At 46.5% G+C, this 18,385-nt stretch overlaps 1 long non-coding RNA gene and 1 other non-coding gene across 2 annotated transcripts in view; both read right to left on the reverse strand.

Annotated features, from left to right (window-relative positions):
- The window catches only part of LOC110589361, a 72,451-nt gene extending 64,303 nt beyond the window's left edge, over positions 1–8,148 (reverse strand). Inside the window, exon 1 of the long non-coding RNA XR_002480885.1 lies at positions 8,088–8,148. This is a non-coding gene — a long non-coding RNA (uncharacterized LOC110589361). The remainder of the gene's footprint in view (positions 1–8,087) is intronic.
- A 1,655-nt stretch (positions 8,149–9,803) lies between these two features.
- LOC123325401 lies at positions 9,804–9,907 on the reverse strand. The gene has a single exon (XR_006540410.1). It is a non-coding gene; the product is annotated as a U6 spliceosomal RNA (small nuclear RNA).
- Positions 9,908–18,385: the final 8,478 nt, after the last annotated feature.

Below are 18,385 nucleotides of genomic sequence, written 5' to 3' on the forward strand. Positions count from 1 at the left end.
TTCTAATTTGCATGGTTTTGCACACAGAGTATTTTCAGTTCAAGTAAAACATTTCCCATTCACTTGCAAAGCCCCATGCGGGCACTGCACATGAGGAAGGGCCCACAAATAACTCCATCTGTGCTGAACAACAGCCCGCATGAGAAGTTCAAAAACCAGACTGGGGACACTACCACAAAATCACTTCCCAAAGCCTGATTTTCACCATAAAAACAAAGTGATGATTAATGCCACCGTGCAAAATGGAGCTCGCTCTTTTTATTCAAGCTCTAATAATCTAGCCAATGGTAATCATTCTTTGTCCTGCTATGGAGACCGGGTCAGACCCACCTCGGTCCGCAGCATGCCTGCCAGCTCTAGATCAATAAGGCCTGTGTTCTTTAATACGGAACAGAAGCCGCTAACCCAGCTGATTCTTTCTGTAGTCATCAATCAGGGTTAGACTACCGCTTGTCTCATGACCCCTCCGGGAGATGGGATGTCTGCCACACGTTTCCTGGAAAGAATCGAGGAGACATCGTATGAAGTCACAATCAGCAAAATCAGGTGGACCAGTGAAAGGGCCATCAGGGAGGAAGAATTTCCAGAAAGAACAGTGTTCTCCCTCCCTGAGGTGGCAAAGAAAACTCCACAGGAAAGTGGTCAGTTGCCCAGGGTTCCAGAGGAAGCACACTCACCCGGGACATCAAGGCCACGTGCTGAAGCCCAAAGGTCAATTTAAAGAGACAGGTACACCTCCACCCAGGCTAGGAGGGCAGGGGGGGATGGGTAGACGGACCAGGTTCATGGGGTAGATGAAACTCACCAAGCGGCAAACAATAACATGACCTCACTCAGTATTTGTGAATTTAAACAAAAATTCTTGACCTTACAAATTCTCTTTGGCAACTTTTAGAATTTTTTTATTTTATTAAGTAAACCCTCCCCCCAACATGGGGTTCCAACTCACAACTCCGAGATCAAGAGTTCTCATGCTTTACTCACTGAGCCAGCCAGGCGCCCCCTCTTTGGCAACTTCTAATCTTGAATTAACCTCCTGTAGCTATTCTAAATTTTAAAACTCCGTGTAATGGTCAATCTTTTTTTGTGAGTTAACTGGGAAGTTCACAGGGAGAGAAAGGAGCAGCACTGCCTTGCTTTATGGGCCAGAAAGCAGCGGCGTGGCTAACCACTGTGGGTTTTCTCAGTACAGCACGCTGTAGCGACCTGGTTTCCCCAATTGCGGCCGGTGACAGAAGCCAGCGCGGCAGTTTGCAAAATGAGCTTGGGCAGTGGCAGCCACCCTGATTCGCTGGCTCATGGCATCTGTCAGTACAGAGAATCGAGTCCTCCTCCTTATCACTGCCGTGCCCCGGGTCTCACCCACGCCATCTTGTACACATGCACCTCCACAACAGACTGAAAAGTTCCATGAGTCCCAGGGAGCATGGCCCTCTGGAAATGAAGGTGCCGGGCCACAGGAGGGTGGGTACCCAGCTATGGGTACTGTTCGTGGGTGGAGGGGCCACTTCAAGCCTGTTTGTTCCACAGGTGTCTGGATTCCTCCAGGGAGGCTGTGGGGGGGGGCGGTTCACCGCTCCACAGGGCACCACTCGCACACACAATATGGCAGTTCTTCCTCCCGCCCACCCCCACGCCTCAGAAGGCCTGTCTTCCCCTCGACTTCACCACCAACTTGAAGCAATCTGTTTAATCTCGCCATGTCTGGATTTTCTAATCTACGTGTAATCACAATAATCTACATACAAGCTACTTGGCACCACTTCTTACACTTTTTTCAGCCTGTAAAAATACCTCAGAGAGCACTGGACTAGGAGTCAGAAGTCCTATCTTCACTATATCATTCATTCACCTACCAAGTGCATAGTAAGCACCTACTCCGTGCCAGGGACCAGAGTTATAAAGCTGAATGGGCACGACAAACAAGGGCCTCTGCCCCCATGGGTTTTTGGGCAAGTCATGTGCTGTCTTTAACTGAAATCAAAGGACTTGGACAAGCTCTTTTAAGTCCCTTCCAGCTCTCCTATTCTGCTCTACTGCCAAGAGGGGACTGAAGCATTCTGGAATGTTCTGCTTCCCTGAACAGATGCTATTTTTACGTACATATAGCTCAGGCTGCAGACGTGTGACTTATCTTCATTCTGCCAAGCACAAACGACTCGTTTTCACCCCAGAGTGGATTCAACTATGTGGAGCCCTCCACTAGAAGGCCTACTGGCATGCACATCTCAGGCTCCTTGGCACAGGACCCTCACAGTCCCATTCCTTCCACACAGAGGAAATCTGGTTCCTTCAGATCAAAACTACAGAAAAACAGGAGCAAGGCTGCCAGGGCTTCCTTGCATGTTGCCTGGGTTTGTTTATTTCTTCTTCATCAACTCACATCATTTCTGACACTGCACTTCAACTTCCTGGACACAGCCAGGGAGAAAAGCTTTTAAGAGGCACTGAAGTACGGCCAACTTCTGATTAGCTGCTGTAATGAAGGGAAGGAACAGCACACGGCCAAGGCAAGAGGACTCCTGCCTCTAAGTACTACAGGGCAAAGATTCTTGCACAGAAGGTGGAGATGCATTAGGGAACCAAGTGAACCCCACCCCCCAAAAAAATCACCCTCAGCTAACATTTCAGGAAAACCCTTGGCTAGAGTTTTACTTTCAGGGAGTTCCCAAGGGCACCACATCTACCAGAAAGGGAGGTGCCTCCAGTTTCCATTATCACTTTATAGGGGGAAATATCAGCTCCTGAATCAAGGGGGGAATAGATTTTGATTAGAACTCTACACACTGAATCTATGATTAAATGCACTTCACAGTGGTTAAGGTTTTTGTTAGAACATTTTTTTTTAAAGATTTTATTTATTTATTTGAGAGAGAGAATGAGAGAGAGAGAGCATGAGAGGGGGGAGGGTCAGAGGGAGAAGCAGACTCCCTGCTGAGCAGGGAGCCCGATGCGGGACTCGATCCTGGGACTCCAGGATCATGACCTGAGCCGAAGGCAGTCGCTTAACCAACTGAGCCACCCAGGCGCCCTTTGTTAGAACATTTTAATAGAAGTTTTCTGTTTCTCAGAGCTAAGTTCATCAATATTAGGCAGAAATGTACGCAGTAGAGAGGGAGAAGCTGAAGAGAAGAAAGCAATCAGACATGAGACAGTAAGAGTATGAATGCAGATGGACATGGGAAGAGCTAGGGCCCAGAAATAAACAAGCAAGCAGCAGTGGTGTGGACACCTGATGTCACTGTCCTTCCTTATCATATGCACGGGCATTCCAGAAGTGACTCAATGCTTTATGACTATGTCAGATATACAAATCACCCTCCCCATCCTCCTTGCCCTGCCCACCCTGGTCACTTGGCTCCCCTTCAGAAAGAAACCAGGCTGCCTTGGGGAATGGTGCCAGCTGGTGGCTGGTGCAGAGAACTATCTATTAACCACTACTTTTCTCTTCCTGCTCTTGGAAACATCTTTATCATTCTCCTCCTCCTTCTCTCTCCTCTGTCTCTTCAATAATGATCACAGAGAACCTAATTTGCAAGTTAAAAATCCAGGATCGAATCCCAGTTCCCCTGCTGCCCTCCTGGGAGACCAAGAACAAGTCCCAGAACCTTTCCCCACATTACTCTCTGTCCACGTGGGTAGGAATACGTGCCTCCCGAGCAGGGCTCTAGGAAGCAGGAGACATGAACATACGCTAGAAGGTACAGCTCTCACTTTCCTGCCAACTCCCCACCCTAAGATTTAACACTTTGAACACTGCTCAGCTCAAATGAACGTGATGACCATCATGCCCCAAATAAATCACATCGACAGGTGACTGGCCAGCCTTCCTCAGAAGTAAAAGCCACCACGATCCCGATTCTTTTTTTTTAAAGATTTTATTTATTTGACAGAGAGAGATACAGCGAGAGAGGGAACACAAGCAGCGGGAGTGGAAGAGGGAGAAGCAGGCTTCCCGCGGAGCAGGGAGCCCGATGCGGGGCTCGATCCCAGGACTCTGGGATCATGACCCGAGCCGAAGGCAGACGCTTAACGACTGAGCCACCCAGGCGCCCCCACGATCCCGATTCTAAAGGAGCTCTCTTGTCTGGCGGAGAGGTATGCTGGGGCACAGATCAACTGCTTTAAGTCACTAACTCTCGCCGTAGAGCAGGAGAAACTATCTTCCTGGCCGTGGTGCCCTGCCCTGGAGCCACGGAAATGCAGCCGTGAGGCCCCTGGCAGGGAAAAGGCCGGCGCCCACGAGGCCCTGCTCCATCCCCAAGTGCCATCTCACCATGATAAAGACCTCAAAGGGGCTAATGAAATTAGCTCCTCTGCCTTTTATTCCTCAGTAACAACCACAAAATTAGATGAAATGACCCCCTGCTCCACTAATTTAAGGCCTGTTTTATTACCTCTAACCCCAATTCTCTCTCTTTTAAACGGCTATAAGACCCTGAAGACCCAGAAGCCAATAGGATTAGTAATTGACAGGCCCCTTCTCCAGAGGGCGCTTCTCCGTCCCCCACGGTGGGGTCACGATCAGTTCAATCTTCATGCTTCAGAGACAGCCCCTTTGAACAAGATCAGATGTTTCTCCACCCCTGCCCGGAGCTCCGCTCAAAGTGGCAGCAGCCCCTTCTCGCTCAGAGCACTAATGTCAACTCAGCCAGAAAGGCAAAAGGAAGAGGTCAGCATGGTCAATGGTCCACCAGGTTCAGACACAGGCCCCCTCAAACCAGCACCTTGGGAGGGCTGATCACCCCCATAAAATGTGAAGTGCACTTTGAACCCAAGAACAAGGAGAACGAGGACTATTTCCCCCAGCCTGCTGGGCCGCAATGGGAGCTCCGTTATTTGTTTTCTTTTCCAGTTTGTGGCCCATCAAGGGGAGAAGGACACCCCGCAGCAACCCCAGGCGGGCTGGGGGGGAAGGCAGAGAGGTGAGCACCAGGCGTGGCAGTCAGGACAGAAAGAAGAGGAGAGAGAACCATCAATGGAGGTGGTCTGAAGGGAGCCAAGCAAGGCTTCCTCCAGCTTTGAAGAAGGGACCTGAGAGGGCAGGATTCCTGAAGCCTCAGAAACTGCTCCATGTAAGAAATGCTTTCGAGAGAAACGAAACCATTCAAAAGGCAGAGTATTTACTCTTCATCATTAAAAAAGATGAAAGAGGAAACTCTTTCACTTTCTTTTGCCTATCTGGGAAAGTTACTTTTGTTAACTAGTTATCCGACGGCCTCCTTCCAACTCAGGTAAAAAGATGCGAAGGAACAGGAAACAACCATTTCTTGAAGAGGACATGAGAGTGATCAAAACAACAGTCTCTTCATAAAGAAGAAGTCCAAGAGCTTCCATTTATAAGCAACTTTTCCTGGAAACAAGTACTTATAAGTTATCTTTGAAATCAACAACAAACTCCTATAGTGGATAAAACAAACCAGCCACAAATCACAGCTGACAAGCAACCTGATCAAAGGACAAAGTGGCTCCTAAATGATGCATTGATTGTGACCTGGACATGGAAAAAGAGCAAACTCTTCCCAGAGATGTCAATTCCTGGGTGCAGCTTTGCAATGAAACTTGAAAGTCTATTTTGGAGACTTTGTTTCTTCTTTAAGAAGAAGGAAAGATAAAGGCTTCACCTGAAAACAAAACGAGCTGCAGTCTGGGTTCCCTGCCATTTCAACAAGAAAGGACATGGTCAGTCAGAGACCAGCATGCTAACAACACTGGAGCCTAAGACCAGCGGCACAGTTGCTGTGTCCGCTCGTTGCCTTTGCTCTGATGGCTCCCAAATGTCTACCCTGGACACAAGGAGCCCATGCTGGACAGTGCCTTTGGATCAAGGCCAACACTCCAAAACAGCTATACTAAACACACACATGTGCGCATGCGTGCACCCTGATATACAAATTCTACTGCTGGGGTACCAGCAGGCCCATCTTTAGAAACAGCAAACATTTCATGAAAGAAGAACCCCCTCCTACCCCAAACACAAAGTTCAGAAGCTCTAAGAAAATTCAGGAGCTGTATCACTTCTTGGGCTAATGAGAATGATGCGGGGTAGTCAAGATTCAACTAGAGAATGCTAGTGAAGTGTGTCTGAATGCATACCCATGTGTGAGTGTCCCATATGGAAGAGGACCATATCAGGAACTTGATGACTTGACCTACCTCATTTGTTTTCTAACTAGATTAGACTTGTATTGTAAACCAGGAGTCGCTCTGAGAATCAGATATCTCCTAGAAGCTCAATAAGCTGCTAATTCCTGCCAATTGGTAAGCACTCCCCATGTATTTAGCGGCGTAAAGACCAAACAGCCACCACCTTGCATTCGGCTTCTGCAGGAATAGTGCAACACACAACAGGCAATAATATCTCAAATTCCAAAACCTACTAAAAAGCTAAAACTCACTCATATCTTAACATCTGGGCTTTTAAACTGCAACTAATTTCCTTAATTTATTTTTCAAGTATGATAGACAAACTGGCTTCCATGGAGTCTGGAAATTCCTGGGCAAAGCTCAATTCCTCACTCTACCCAAAGCCGTAGGAAATTTTAAGAACATAAATAGGGTCAGCTGAGAGTCAAATTTCTTGTACTGCCTTGTCTTTCACTAAATTCTCAGACGTAGCTGTATAACTGGGGCTCGGCACCAGGTAAAGGAAACCAGTTATTTGATTGCTTTTACGTGGGACTTGTTGGCCAGGACCTCTACTAGGAATGCAGGAATCAGAAGGCGACTCCTTTCTCTTTGCTTCAGTGCTGCACACACCTAACCCAAGCAGCTGGAAAGGCCAAACAATGAGTAGTGTTCATGGAGAAGGCAGGAGAGGAAGGCAAAAGCAAAGACTCAAGGCCATATTCTCCCCTGTGAAGACCCAGGTCCCATGCTGGTTTCAATATCGAGTGAACCAGCAGCCTGGGGGTTGCTACCCCCAACCCACAGGATGAAGCAAAATGGCATCAAGCCACTCAGCCCACATCTCAAAGAACTCAATGTACCGAGAAGTTTGGGGAAGACTGAGGTGCACTGATTTAAAAGCTTTCTGCTAACCTTATTTAAACCTCAACTGTGTTTTAAAACAAATGCTCAAACCACTCAGAAATATTTTTATTTCCTCTAGGTTGTAAATTGGGCAAGTCTATTGTTTGCTCTCTTACTGCCTACACATTTAGACACATTATCAATCCTAGGGCTGACCAGGGTTCCCGGGGTCTGGTTGACAATGGTCTCCCCCAGGGCAGCCAAGAGGGCTGGCTGCTCATGGCCACAGGCTGTCATTTAGCACATTAGTGCTCTGTGACCTAGCACCACTTATTACTCCATAGAAAGACGATGACACGAGAACGCCTGACTTCTTATCCTTTTCATTAGGGGGAGGAGTCTAAACTCCTATTGACTTATGATGGTAAATTCTCAATTATGCATGGTAATATGAGCAAAGAGGCATAGAATTAATCCAAAAAGGCACTCTACAAATCATTTAATTGGTTTATGATTTTTTTGTCACCGTGCCTTAGGGGAGCTTATGAGGGTTTTTTTCTTTTTTTTTTCGTCAGACGTATCTGTTCATTTATTGAAAGTCTGTTCCAGGCCAGGAAACATGCAAAGGAACTCACAGACTAGAGGGAAGAGTTGTGCACGAACACATACATCCAGCTCACCCGGCAAGCGAGTGTGCTGTGTGAGCAGAGAGGCAGTGATCGGTTCTGCTGTAAAGCCAGGGGAAAGGCTAGGCTCCAAAAAGCCTCCCGCTGAAACAGTCTGATAACTAACATAGGAAATCTGGGCTGGGTCTTAAATGAGGAAAAAGAATCCTAAAAGACTAACTCACATGGACCGGAGAAGGGAGCCCCGCTCAAAGAAAAGAATGTTGGTAATGAGAAGACCAGCAACGCCCAGGAGAAAGCCAGCCAAGAAACACCTTCACCCCACAATTCCCAGCAGGGGCAGGGGACCACTTCATAGCCTTCTTACAGGAAATGTCGCCCTACATATAAGGATTTTCTTTTTAATGAATGAGAACTTTGGGTGGTTATCAGAGCGCATCATCATGGCTAGTTTGCCTACAGCCCACCGGAGCATGAGCAGGTCCTTACCTGTATGCGTGCTCTTTAACAAGAGGCAAAAACCACAAGCCAGCTGTGAATTCAAGAGTTGGCTTCCCAGTTGACCTGAAAAACAACAGGAAAGGGCCATTTTTGTTAATTTGGAACAAGCAGTCTTTTAATGCTCCCAGGAAAGACCTGCGGACCATGCCTAGGTCTCCTAGGTCTCAAAGCAGGAAGTCTGGTGGGGGGGGAGGGGCTGGGTCAGGGAGACGGGTTAGAATCCCAGTGTTGGAACTCAGTGACAAGGGTAACTGTAAGCCAGGTACTTAACCTACTTTTGCCTCGGTTTCCTCCCCTACAGTATCCTTCTCACAGAACAACCATGCCACGCCGAGAGTCACATGACTGAACATGGGATGGGTTCACTACCCTCTGGGAGCTTACAATCCAGAGAGAGAGAAAGAAATAGGCAGTAATCAGGACCCTGATGCAGCTGACAGGAGCCGAGTGAGAAAAATACAAGGTGATGTGAAGCCTTTACTGAAGCCCTAGCTGGTCCCAGAGGGGTCAAAGGAAGCTCACCAGAGCCAGGGATGGCCAAGCTGAGGTCTGACAAGCAGGAGTTGGCTGGACTAAGAGGACCAGCAAATAGCCCGCCAGGCAGAGGCACCAGCAAAATGGGATGCCTTGGAAGCAAGAAGAATATAGTAGGGTTAATGACCGCTGGAGTATTCCCCGGGGCCGAGAGGAAAACTGGCAAGACACAAGCTATAAAGGGAGGGAATCACAAAATGCCTTGCCGCCATTTTAGGAGAGTTTGGACTTTACCTTAAGGCCACTGGCAAGCCTATGAAGGGTCTTACAGAGGAGAGCAGCACGGTCCAGGAACACCACAGAAAAGAAGGTATTAGAAGGAGGTAATGAGAGTCCCACTCAGCTACCCCAAATGCCACATGCCTGCCCTGTGTGGAGAGAGAAGGCTCTAGGGCTGGGGCCCCTCTGGCACTCCAGGGAACACTGTATCCCTGGAGGCTCCTCCAGCACTGGGCAATCCCCCACAGGCAGACACCCCACTGGGACTGGAGCCTGCCTGTCCCAACACACCTGGCAGAAGGTCGAGGGGAGGAGTGCCTGGTGTCACTGTGGTTCTCAAAGTGTGGTCCCCAGACCAGCAGCATCAGCATCAACTGGAAATGTGTTAGAAATGCAAATTCTCAGCCCACCCCAGATCTAGCAACTCAGAATCTCTGAGGGTGGGGCCCAGCCATGTGTGTTATTAAAAGCCCTCCAGGTGACCCGGATGCTCCCTGAAGGCAGTAAGCACTAAATGGGGGCGGTGCCAGGAGCGGGGGTGGGGGAGAGTACAGAGTAGGGAAGAGCTGGCTTGGCCTACTCCCTATGACGTCCATTTTTGTTTACAAGAAAATGCACGACCTTGTTGATGCTCGGAACCCCTCCTAGCCCTGCAGCAGGATGGGTAGAGAGCCCAGGGTCCACCGCTGCAGGAGGATTTCATTTCCCCAAGAAATGCGCATCCCCTTCTGCAAGCTGCAATTGCTTCGGGGCAGGCAAAGGGAACTCCAGCTTCAGGAAAGTGGATGCACACTTCCCTTTCTTAATCATTCATTCATTTTTATTTTTTTAAAGATTTTTTATTTTTAAGTAATCTCTGCACCCAATGTGAGGCTCAAACTCACGACCCCAAGATCAAGAGTCGCACGCACTTCCAACTGGGCCAGCCGGGTGCCCCTCATTCATTCATTTTTAAATATGGAATGCTTCATAGATTTGTCTGTCATCCTTGCGCCAGGGCCGGGCCAATCTCTGTATGGTGTCAATTCTAGTGTATGAGCCGCCGAAGGGAGCACACATTTCTCCTCGCCATCCAGAAAGTTCCGTGTGGTTTTATGCAAGGGTCAAGTTTCTTCCTGGAGCGTGGAGCACCCTCTGTGGTTACAGTGATGCCAAGGCCCAGGAGCGTCAAGTAATTCAGGGTTGAGAATAGCTCAATTCAGCTGCCTCTCTCTTTGAATATCTATCATCTCTAAGAAAGAAAAAATTACCCCTCCCCCCCAACAAAAAGTATATTTCTGTAAGGAGCTGGCAAATCCTCACATTCTTATGTTTCTATTGCTCTTGCTTTTCTTTACAAAAGGGGAAAAATGGGGTCCAAAACATAAAAACAGTACTCGGATCATGGTGATACACTGCATGCCCCAACCACACTCAGCTTCCAGCGTCTGCCCCTCTTGGCCACGCCACAGCGAGGGTGGCTGAGCTACAGGATCTCCTAGCAGGTCAAGCAAACACATGTGGACCAGGGGCACAAGCAATGCTCCAGAAATCCCTAGCGCCTTCCCTAGACTGCACCCTAAGCCCGCACACCCCAGCTCTCCAGCCTCCTCACCTGCTCTGGGCATGTGGTGCCTACACCTCCTAAAGGCCTCTTACACGTCCCACGTGGCCTCTCCACCCTGCACTGCACACCTCACTACCCACAAGAAAGGTAACGACTGTTCTGCGATCTCCCCTACCAGACTGTCAGCTCCCTGAGGGGCTCAATAAGCTTGTGTTGAATAAATGACTGAACACACAGACATAGAGACTCACCTAGAATAAGAATAATCAGGCCTAGATTCATCCCCTTACCTTCTCTAGCCCAAACGGTAAAATGACTTGTCCAAGGTCACAGAGCAAGCTCATGGTCACAGCACAGGAGGCAGTATAGATGGTTCTCAACGCTTTCCAATATTCACAGGCTGTGTGTTCCCACCTTTCCTGGGTACCAGGAAACCAGTACCCCTTGAAGACAAAGGTATTTGATTTGTAATAGAATGGATTCATTTTCTGTGTGTTTTATCTCAAGACCTTGCCCAAGAGCATGAAGGAACATCTTGTGAATCTTGCAATTAGGGGCACTAAGCCCAATCTAAAGACAGAGCAGGGACTTTGGGGGCGGCAGGGGCAAGAAATGGCTGTCAGTGAGGGTGTGGGTTGGTCTTCATAAAAGTTTCCAGAGTTCTGGTCCCTGGGATGTACTTCTGTATCACTTCTCTATCAGTTCAGGCTTACTCAGCCAGCAGGGGCAAATGTAATCTCCCAACCCATCATCATACTATTCTGAAAACACACTGTACCACTCAAACAAGCTTTGGCTTTGGTAATAGGATGTCCAAGTTCAGAGTTCAGCCACCAGCTATAAACTATTCTTTGCAAATGAGGGAGAGAAAGCGGGCGCTAACGCACACTTTCTAGGTGGCATGGGGTCTCAGAAGAGTCAAGCCCTTCTCAAAACGGACTGGGAAAAAGCCTCTACATAAAGGAAGGTCTCTCCCACTGGCCAAGTTCACCTGTTAAGCAGGTACAGAAACTGAATCATTTCCCAAGCTTTTCTCTCAAAACTAAACAGACTTTTAAAAAAGAACAAAATAATCCCAACTACATTTATGATGTTTAATCTTAATTTTCTTATATAAATCGCCTGGCTTTTCATTACAACTGGTCAAGTATATGTGAAATATGCCACACACATCATGAAGGCTCTCTGAGTGCCTATAACACAGCATGCGTGTGCACACACACAGTGAACAAGAACCAGTTCTGCCCAGTGCCCTCCTAGCTCGCCCTGGCTCCTGGTGAGCTGCCCCACATGCCTGCGGCCTCTAGCTATCCCCTGTGGCACTGCTCTCCTTGTCCAGGACCCACACTTCACCTCATCAAGTCAGAGTCCACTCTCTTCATACCCTGATCTTAGCTAACTGCTTTTGAGAAGCATTTTATGAAATTATTCCTGGGAAGGTATAAATAAGAAATGTGTTCTCTGTCGTATAGATGTTTACATGTTGAAGAAGAGGTTTAAAGATAGTTTTTCACCAAATTTCTCTAATGATAGAATTTTAGGCACAACAGTTAAGTGAATTCACCTCATTTTTTAATTTTTAATAGATCAGTTAGTGACTCCCACTCAACAGTTCCTGAGGACTTTGATGCTGTCATACACAATTTGAGACATAGCAGGAATCTCCTTCATCTCATGACCATGGTTAACACCACCCTTACAGGGATCTCCCTGCCAGATATTACAGGTGTACCCATCAGGAAATCACTAGTCATAAAGGTTCAAATAACCACAGATCTCTGGCATGAAGCCTGCTTCTACTGTAGCTTCTGATGGAAATGTAACAGTGTCACAATCACCAGGGAAGAAGCCTTTTCTCCACCCCTCCAATACCAACCAACACACAAGCCATTTCCTACTATATCCGCTTCCTAAACTGACTTGGTCTCTAGGGTGGGGCTGAGATGGACCCTGCATTTGTAGAGAGGAAGGTCAATGTTGATATAACGGTATGGAAAGCCCAACTCCTCAGTCTGTCAGTTCATCTGGATCAGAACCAAACTGGTCTGTGGAGGATGAGGGGCCCTTCCTCATCCATTTCTAGTCAGCGTTCTACTTAGAAAGGGGACACTCATTATCCCCAGCTGTCTGTCTAAACCAAAGTGGGAGAGGGTGTGGGAAAAGTCAGCTGCAGGACATTCCTTAGACTTCTCCATAGAGGTCCAAAGCTTAGAGCCCAGTATTTCCAAGAATGCCCAAAAGCACTTAATAGTCAGTGTCCATAAAACCTTCCTAAAAATAACAGCTTCACAGAACTGATGTCTTACATTGTTGAAAAAGGACTCTCTGATTTGGTCCCATCCAAGATAAGGGCCTCTCTATAAGAATAAAAGCATGTGTCAAGATAAAAAAGTGATTCCACAGGGACAGAAACCAGTACCCAAGAGGCCAAGAAAAGAACATGTAAGGGCGTCCCTCAGACACAGTCAACATTGCAGGTTCAGACAGATGGGTTTCTAAATCAATGTTTCTCTACACTGGTGTTTCTAGAACCTGCCTGACCATAAGAGCTACCTGGAAGCTTTGTTTAAAAAAATACAGATCTCCAGGACCCTCTCCAGTCTTACAAAGTCAAAACCTCAGAGGAGGGGTCTATGCCTAAACTACATTAGAAGCAGGCTTCGTGCCAGAGGGAGAGGCAGACTCCCCACCAAGCAGGGAGCCCGATGCAGGGCTCAATCTCAGGACCCTGGGATCATGACCTGAGCCGAAGGCAGACGCTTAACCAACTGAGCCACCCAGGCGCCCCTAGTTAGAGCCTTCTTTATCTAGTTAAAATTATGAAATATAGGGGCACCTGAGTGGCTCAGTCTGTTAAGCAGCTGACTCTTGGTTTCGGCTCAGGTCATGATCTCATGGGTGGTGAGATCAAGTGCTGTCAAGGGCTCCGCACTCAGCAGGGAGTCTGCTTGAAGATTCTCTCCCTCTGCCCCTGTCCCAATGTGTGGGCACACAGGGGCATGCACACGTACGTGCTTGCTTTCTCTCGTGCTCTCTCTTGGATAAATAAATAAATCTTTAAAAAAATAAATTAATGAAATTAAATTATGGAATACAGTCAACATGTATTGAGGAAATCAATTTAACTAAAACTTAGCAGAAACAAAACCTGCCATTTAAGTTAATCATATCCCACCTAAAATGACCCTCTAGAACCTCCCTGCCCTAAGGACTAAAGGTAAACACTACACAGCTGCTCCTGGTGGTCATTACAGACCCTAATGGAAGTGACGAGGCTGAGGGCCCTCAGTCTCATCCCAACAGAGACCAGCCCTAAGTGCCAGGCAACCCATCCAAAGTCAGACTCAACAGGTGCCTCCTGGTTATCAGACTTTACAGGTTTCAGCCTCCAGCTGACTAGTTCATAGTCTTATTCATGTCCCAGCTTTGGGTAAGGCTGGCTACTCAAAGTGTTTTCCACAGAACCACCAGCATCAGTGTGGCAGGAAACTTGTAGAAATACAGAATCCCAGGCTCCACCCAGGCCTGCTGAAGCAGAATCTGCGTTGTAACAAGAGCCAGGTAATTCTTGTGCACACTGAAGTTTGAGTGTGCCAATGTGAGACTTACGCCCACCTGTGGAACACCCAGGTCATCAGCTTACCCACGAATGCTCCAGACTCTCAGAGGCCTTCTTCCCTCACACTCTCGTCAGTCTTGGTTAGTCCTGGGACCAAATCACCATCAGCAGGGTACAAAACTAGCTGATAATTCAAAGCCCAACTTTTAAGGAGTTAGAAAGAGGCAATAAGTACTGATAATCTCCTACATTCTCACCTCGCTCTTATATTCCTTAGAAGGCTGAAATATGGACCCCATGACCATAAATCAACAGAGACAATCCAAAGTCAAACAGTACCATGGAACACTGGCTCTCCTGGTTCCAACACAGTGTTAATGAGCACAAGGTCATGAGTATGATTAGCTTCCTTTGTTCGTTGGCACAGACTCCAACCCTCTACCCTCTGGCTGCCTACAAAGGCTGACACACCCCTGGTTACTAAGAGGACTCAGAAGAATGACAAGGGGAGGCTTAACAGAGCAGCACCAGTAAGTAACTCAAAGAACTTCCATGCCCGATGAGCAGAATATGTCGAGGAACAGAACACGCAGCCAGAGGATGGCTGACATGACAGATGAGCAGGTCAGAATCCAAAATTATCTGGACATTTTGACGGGAAGTCCCATGGTCAAGATTTTTAAAAGAACTCACACACACATATAAGCAAGAGGAAATCTAACTGGCACTTCTCATTTTAAAATGTTTTAAAAACATGCCAGTTGTGTTGACTAAAGTAGCTGCCAAGAAAGCTCACGTCGTCTTAGGGTCCATGAGTCTAGTTTCCCGCCCAAGGGAAGCAGCGGTCCATCTGCAGCAAAGCTCATCAGACTATCCTCGCCAGTCCCCCAGCCACCCGTCCACACAGGTGAATACACAGCCTGTCACACTTTTTCATCACCACCACCACTTGGGTTCTTATAATTAAGAGTGGCCTCTTTCCCTGGCTACAGCTCTTTTAGGCTTCGGGTTATAGTTAAAAACATTCCACATATCGGCTTAGCTCCCTTTGATGCTGCCCTTTCTTTACTAATAGAGAAATAAACCATAGACCTCAGCACAAACTGGAAAAAACACATACGCAGACCAGACACCCTAAGCACACTCATTTACCAAAAGGATTCAGATCAAAAAGACCTACAGTCACCTGTTTAAGCCAGTGCACTACGCTACATAGTACAGCATAAATCCACACAGAATTAGTAATTAGGTTGGCAAATGATGAGCTCCCAATACAGAAGAACCTTGGAAGGACTACTATAAAAATGAGCAAATGACAGAGTGTAAGTATCTGCTTAGACATACTTCTCTATGTAGGATCATCTAGACAGCCATTTAAAAACTTGGATGGGATTTTAGACTGTTTTTAAAGTTGTGACCCATGTTTTTCTTAAGTCTATATTGAATACACAAGTGGTAGTCATTTATGAAGACTAAAAGACTGCTTACTGGTAAGCTTGCAGTTCCCAGACTATCCAATCCATTATTTTTAATTTCAGAAAATTTGGTCTCTATGGGCAAGAGAAAAAAGAAAGTTTTTAAATCTTAAGAGGTTAATTTGCCCTGAATAAGTGTATGCACCACTTACCTAAGCATTAAATGAAGCTACTGTCCACACAGTGACAACCATCCTTAAACAACTGGCTAACTGCCTGAAAACTGGAAAACAACATGTGAAATTCAGCCCAACTGCAGCCTGCCCCAGGAGAAAGGAAGCTTGAACTCCAGGTGCCCTTGACAACACAGCTCAGTGTGGAAAGAAAGAAAATGCTGAACAATAGAATCAGTAGAGGAAAAAGAGCCCCTCTAATTTTCCAGGCATGTGGAGAGGTTGCTGCTGAAGGGATATTTAAGATCTCACTGCTGGTTGGGGTTAAAAGGAACACTGAAACAATTTTTAAAAAGAAAGAAACCTAACATATCAGTATAGTACATATTCAAATGAGTACTTAACAGATCTAATTCAAGAGTTCTTACCAATCAGAAAAACATTTATACGCTTAGCTATAAAAGTGAAACACCTCGCAAATCACATTTACAATGTTTATGAAAACATTGCAAATATAGGGTAAGAAGTGGGTTCTTGCCTATAGTTCAGAGGAAGCTGCCCCACTCTGGCTCTGAGTCACAGCCCCCAGTCCTGGTTGTATTCCCAGTCTCCCATCATGAGCAACTATGTTTACAACAAATAGGAATTGCAATTCTCTTTTAAAGCAGAAACCTGCTTTATAATGGATGCACCACAGATTTAAGGAGATGTACAGTGTTGTGGCCAAAACCATTTGCACACACACACACACACACAAAACCCACCAACTGTTTTGCTCTGATTTTAAAAGTAACATGATATTTACAGAAAATCTGAAAAATAGGAAAATAAAGAAAATAACTAGTCACTTGAAATCACACTAGCCCAACATGAAGAGTTAAAAGTTTAGTCTCCATCCTTCCAGTCTGTCTATGGCTACCAGCTTTCCCTTCAACGGCAACCCAGTTAAGCAAGCAAGGGTGAGGGGAGGTGTCCCTGCTGGTTCCACAGCCTGACAATGGTCCGTAACCCCCACTGGTCTTACCCTAGATCCACAGCAGTAAGGGCACTCACAGTGTGCACAGATCAAACAGCATGCCTGCAAATTTAACAAGCATTCACTGGCGTCTATTTTGCACACTTTTAATTATTCCACAAATGAATGAAATTCAAATTAACAGCAATAGCCCTCCAGGGCCATATGGTAACTTCATAAAAAAAGGCAGATAAGCCTCTTTCTCGTGGACATGAAAACAAAAGTTAATTTTCCCAGTACAAGTTCTCAAGATTCGGAGCCTCCCTCCTGTCTTGTAGATGGCTGCGTTCTCACCGTGTCCTCACACAGAGGTCTAAGGGGAGAAAATTAGTGTTGGGAGAAAGGGTGTAGGGGAGCAATTGGTAATAGAGACCTGGGATCCACAAACATGTGTGCAGCTCACGTCCAGCCATCCAGGGATCCCTGCAAGTCTGTGCACTTGTAGGATTAGAGATACTCAGCCCACGCCAAAATATCCTTAGTTCCACAAACAGGGAGTGCTTTATTTATTCGTTTGTTTATTTATTTTTATTCATTTGAGACACACAGAGATACAGAGAGAGAGCAGAGAGCATGAGCAGGGGGAGAGGCAGAGAGAGGGAGAAGCAGGCTCCCCGCCGAGCAGGGAGCCCGACGTGGGGCTCGATCCCAGGGTCCTGGGATCGAGTCCCACATCGGGCTCCTTGCTGAGCAAGAAGCCTGCGTCTCCCTCTGCCTGCCTCTGTCTCTCTCGCTCTGATAAATAAATAAAATCTTAAAAAAAAAAAAAAAAAAGCTAGTTGGGCTGCACTGTCCTAAATGGAACCTCAAAAATTCACCCAAGTCAACACCTCAGAAGTCTTACTTAATTTTGACTAAAATATTTTTTAAATAGTCTCCAAAACACCACTTAATCAACAAACGTGGGATTAAATCCAAATCAGAACAAACCCACAGGAGGAAAAGTCAAAATACAGTGAGGTTCTCCTTTCTTACCTGGCAAGTCTCAGTCATAGTTGGGTACTTGCTCTTGACCTAGCTGAAGGTATTACAGTTTAACTAAGAAAACATGCAGGTAACATGCCTCTTTAACTGTACTTGGTATTTTATAGATGCACACAAAACTACTTTACTTTCTTAGCAAGTAAAGGTCATCTTAAATTTTCTGAAATACAACAGACACCTGTACAACAGTCAGTTCAATCTGCTATAACAAAATGCCACAGACTGGGTGACTTAAACCGCATTTCCTTCTCACTGTTCTAGAAGTTGCGAGTCCAAGATCAAGGCACTGTTAGGTTTGGTTTCTGGTGAGAACTCTCTTCCAGGTTTGCAGATGGCAGCCTTCTCTCTCTGGCATGCTCTGGTCTCCCTTTCTCATCTCCTAAGGACACTAATCCCATCATGGGAACTCCACCCTCAGGACCTCATCCAAACCTAATCACCTCCCAAAGGCCCCGCCTCCAGGTACTTCCGCACTGGGGATCAGGGTTTCCACAGATGAATTTTGGGATGTGTGTGTGTGTTGGGGGGTGGTAATCAATTTTACCAGTTATACATCCTAGCTATTAAATATGTTCAGAGCCATTCTACATATATTCCTCTCAATGATTTCAGGTCAAAATAATATAAACAGATCCACCATATCTGTAAAATAATACCAGTAAGAGACTGGTCATTTAAGGCCAAGGTCAGGGGCTTGACTATCCCCAGTTAGGCCTGTTGAAAGGATAAAAGGGAAAAATTCAGTTACAAGGACACCACTTAACTCTCACCCTGAGCACTATTTAGTAAATCTCAACCAACCAGGCAACCACTTGCCACTACTATAAAAATAACTCCCTCT

This window comes from Neomonachus schauinslandi, chromosome 7, assembly GCF_002201575.2.
Source record: "Neomonachus schauinslandi chromosome 7, ASM220157v2, whole genome shotgun sequence".
Taxonomy (NCBI): Eukaryota; Metazoa; Chordata; class Mammalia; order Carnivora; family Phocidae; genus Neomonachus; species Neomonachus schauinslandi.